The sequence below is a fragment of the Chrysochloris asiatica genome, unplaced genomic scaffold (assembly GCF_000296735.1).
Source record: "Chrysochloris asiatica unplaced genomic scaffold, ChrAsi1.0 scaffold00389, whole genome shotgun sequence".
Taxonomy (NCBI): Eukaryota; Metazoa; Chordata; class Mammalia; order Afrosoricida; family Chrysochloridae; genus Chrysochloris; species Chrysochloris asiatica.
This window is the reverse complement of record NW_006408907.1, coordinates 1,057,582-1,062,624: the sequence shown is the minus strand read 5'-3', so window position 1 is coordinate 1,062,624 and position 5,043 is coordinate 1,057,582.

The following is a 5,043-nucleotide window of genomic DNA, read 5'->3' as shown; positions in this document are numbered from 1 at the left end:
CATCATTGATGGACTCGGGGGTGGCAGCGGTGGTGAGGTTGGCCCAGGATCGAACATTGTTTCGTTCTGCTGTGCATGGAGTCGCTATGAGTCGGGTTCGACTCGATGGCACCTGACAACAACAACAACAACAATCATATAAAAAGACAAATTTGCAGTGTCTCTAAAGTTTCTAGGTGGAAACCACTGGAAAATGGAAAGATTCCAAGGCTGTCAATACTTGTTCATCTAGCAGCAGAGTCTATGTTAAGCAATATATTACAGGACACACCCTTGGATATGCTGTTTCTATGGCAACGGGGAGCATTGTAAGGGAAAAGAGAAGATATGACTCTCTATTGCTTCCTCACGAATGCACCACAGGAAGGCATGATTAGTGTTTTTACTTTAATCAATACAGCCCATGCTGAATTAAGAGCTATTTATTTTATTAAGGCAGCATTTCCGAATTCCTTTTTGTCAATCAATCAAGTAGAAGAAGCACAGCTTGGTATGCCTGGTTAAAATTCAGGAGTGCCACAGTGAGACTCATTACATGTGTACCCAGAATTTATAGAGCATGACAGGAATCGACAGATTGCTCACATGTCTGTGCACACAAAACCCACCATTAAAAAAAAATAATACTTACATGACTGAACCATAAGTCGCTGTGCTGTCCTGGAGACGACAAAGCTATTTATAAAGACACACAGAGGACTGCAGCAGTTCGTATGTGTCTAAAGGTGCCAACTCCTTCACATCTTGAACTGTGAAGACTCCTATTCTCACTGGGAAAGTATTAAGAAACCTCCACCACCTAAAAATCCCTTATGCACACATCTTTGCTGATGTCAAAAAGATAAACAGCAGATCCTTCCTCGCCAGTTTTTGCAAGTGTATCAATAGGGAGACATTTAATCATCTCCTTTTCATTCTATAAACATGCCTAGCTGCTGTCATTAACCCTTAATTCTCTTAAAGAGGAAGGAGTAAAGAGTGAACATTTTGCTAGTGATAGTAACTTGAGGAAATTAAAGAGGCTAGTGTGGATAAATAGAAAATTAGTGAGTATCCTAAATCATACATATATATTAGCATTTTATTAAAAGGTGTCTGTCATGGATTGAATAATGCCCTTCTTTCCCCACCCCCCAAAAATGTGTCTGCTTAACTTAGCTATGATTCTCAGTGATTTGACAGTTATGTAATGATATAATGTGGCAGTTATATGATGTTCTCCACCATCATGTGATCTGGTGTGATAAACTAGTAATAGGATTAAGCATGGGATGTAACACCCTTAATCCTATCACAGCCCTGATCCCATATTTTAGAGGAGTTTTCCTTGGGTGTGGCCTGCAATACCTTTTATTTGTAAGAGATAAAAGGAGAGAGAAGTGAGCAGAGATCAGAAGGCCCTACTGCCACCAAGAAAGAAGAACCAGGAGTGGAGTGTCTCCTTTGGACCTAGAGTCTCTGAACTGTGAAGATCCTAGATCTAGGGGAAGATAGACACCAAGACAAATGGGAATCTCCAAGGAATGCTGAAAAGAATCTACAGATGCTGAAAAGAGACAAGGGCCTTTTCCCAACACCAACAGAGAAAGGAAGCTTTTGCCTAGAGTTGGCACTCTGAAATTGGACTAGCCTCCTAAATTGTGAGAGAATAAATTTGTTAAAATAATCCACCTGTGGTATTTCTGTTATAATAGTCCTAGATAACTAAGATAGAATATCACACTTGATGTGCTCTAAAATAGTGTAAGAAAAAGCACTCCATCTTCATAAAAGCGGGGGGTGATTATCTGGAGAAGGACATCATGCTTAAGAACATCATCAGCCATGATTTGAATGGGTAAAAGAGGGGAAATAATGTTAAGATGCTTGGCTGTCTTTTGAATCTTGGCTTCCTTTGCATAACATTATAAAATAGACACTTGAGGGGGAGAGAAAGGAATATAGCCAGAAACATCACAATAGAAAGCTTGTAAGTCTGTCTTCAGCCTATAACTGATTGGAATACCTTAAAGGGGGCTAGAAGTTGCCCAGTGAAAGAGGCTTCCTGTGGAGTCTTTGCATTGCATAAGACCATAGGTGGAATCCTAAACCCCATCCAGAATCGTCTGAGGTGGGAAATTTCCACTTAAAAGGACAAGTAGACCATCCTGGAGAGGCTAGAAGAACAGAAGATACTTCGTGAAAGAAAGACCTGCAGGAAAAATAAAAAACAATAACAGCAGTCTGGTCCACTACTACAAGAACAAGCAAGTTGTTCGCCTGGGAGCCAAAGGCAAGTGGTCAGGTCCCCTCAGGACAAACCCCCTTCCAAGACTAAAACTCAAGGGGAATACACGAGCAGGCATGTGGTCTGGCTGGTGACCACGTTGGTCAAACAGCAATGAAGTTGAGTGCGATGTCCGACAACGTTCAATAGACTCTTGTGAACCCGGGTGGAGACCAGGTTGGCCAGAAGTATGGCAAGACCCGGGGACTCCTGGGTCCAGAGGCAGTGACATGGCCACAGAGGACTAGAGTGGAGAGTGAAGCGTCCAGCTGATATGAAGTGAGGGGAGACGCACAAGAACATCCATACTTGCAGATAGTACCCACTTGACCTGACTTCAGTGGAGGGATGATCAGAACTCGACTAGAAGAAAGAAGAGTGGAAAAAAAAAAAAGAGTAACTGCTACAATTTGATGAACTTTACCTATATTTATGGATGTAGAAAGGAGCTCTGGTAGCGTAGTGGTTACGAATCCGGCTGCGAACCTCAGGGACAGCAGTTCGAAACTACCAGCTGTTCCGCGGGAGAAAGATGAGGTCTTCTGCTTCCGTAAAGATTACAGCCTCAGAAACCGTGTACAGGGTCTCTATGAATCGGAACCGACTCCATGGCACATAACAACAACAACATGGATTTAGTAGGGCAAAAAAGGGAACAAATCTTTACAGTGAGGATCACTCCCACCACCTGGGTACACAGGATTGAAAGGGATGGGCAACTTAGACATTGGCTACCCAAAATGGGGGGGCTATAAAGGCGCTGTGGGCTAATGTGTCAGACTGCAAAGTCGTTTGAACTGCGACATCAGTGGTTCAAGCTCACCAGCTGCTCCTTGGAAGCCCTATACAGGGTTGCTATGGGTCGGAATCAACTCGACGGCACTTAACAACAACAACATAAAGGCAAGAAATGACTGGCTTACAAGATTTCAAGAGGGAGACTAGTTCCAGATGGGAGGGGGTAAGGTAGAATCTCCACTGAATGATTTCCAATCTGTTGGGACTGGCTGGCCAAAGGAAATGGGGATAAGACTCTTGTGGTACAATAGTGAATAACTACCATCAGGACTGACTGTGAGGGTCGGAAATGTAAAGGTAGATGTTTTGTAACAAGAAGAAGGGTGTGATTGATTTTTCAGTCCAGGAGCGGAGGTCCCTGGGACCATCAAGTGAGAAGAGTGGAGTGCAGGACCCTACCCAGGGAAGCAGTGACACCAGAAATGGAGGCAGAGAAGATGACTTGGACAGATTTAGCAGCTGGGGACACTGGACTCAGGGCAGGAGAAGGGCTGTGTACTGACAGCTGCGGGGCAGGCCTGTGGGGTGTACCCTTTGGTTTTTTGATGATGCATGGAGGAGATTGTAATCATTGCAATGAAACGAACTATGATAGGATGACAGTTTTACATTCATGTTCTCCCATGTAAACCCGCATAATTCACAATAAAAATTTTAAAAAAAAGAAAAAAGAAGACGATTCTCAGCAAGATGAATTGTCACAGTGGTTGCAACGATGGGTTCACACATAGCAGTAATTGTGACGCAGTTGCAGGACTGTACAGTATTCCATTATGTTGTACATGAGGCCACTATGAGTCAGAACCAACTCAACAGCATCTAACATAACAAGGTTTTTTGTTTTGTTTTGTTCTTGTTTTTTTAAAGCTACAGTTAAAACTACTTCAGGTAATTCAAATGAAAATAGAAATGCCCACCCCAATTCCCTCCTGAAATTACTCAAATCAATGCCTCAAGTTCCAAGTATGTTTTTAAAATTCAATCACAGAATTGAAAAGAAACTCTCTAGGCCACACCCTCCATTTTCTGGAAGGATCACGGCCAAATAATTTTTTAAAAATAAGAATCTGTACTATATTTCTTGTGGCATCAAGAAAAGGGCAAGTCCTGGTGGGAGATGAATTAGGCAGAAAAAATTTAAATATCCATTTTGGATGAGCAAAAATTTTTTAAGAGGCTTATAAATCTATGAGCTCCTATAGCATAAGAGTTGTATCATTATATCCTAATCAGAAGAATTTGGGGTTCTGTATTTGAAAGATGGTTTGATAATTTGTTAACTAATAATCTTCAGAGATACCAATGACATACATAGCAAAAATCTGGGTTGTTTACTTGTGATTTCAACTGCCTAGAATTCCAAGAGGGAAGAGTAAAGGGAAGGAAAGAGTACACAATTTGGCAGATTGAATCAATGTAATGGAATTATGTTTTGTGGAGAGACTTGTAGCCATAATTTTAAAGTTACCATTATGTATATTCAAGTCATTCTGTGTATCTTTACAATCCAATATATGAGAAACAAGAGAAGGTACTATTTAACAAAATTACCCCGTATTTTCTGACTTGCTATGGCACTGTGGAATAAAGCGCTGGAATACAAGGTTGCTTTGAACCACAATGTCAGTGGTTCAAACTTACCAACCGCTCCTTGGAAATCCTATACAAAGGTCACTGAGTTGGAGTCAACTTGACAGAAGTTAACAACAACAACAACAACAACGATACATTTATGTTTTCCTAAGGTATGATATCCCCTGCTTTCAGCCAAGATCCATCGGACATCAGCAATGATATCTCTCGTTCCACAGCCTCTTCTGAATTCAGCTTGAACCTCTGGAAGTTCTCTATCAATGTATGATTGTAGCCGTTTCTGTATGACCTTTAGCAAAACTTTACTCGCTTGAGATATCAAAGAGATTGTCTGAAGATTTCCACATTCCGTTGGGTCACCTCTCTTTGGAACTGGCACAAATATG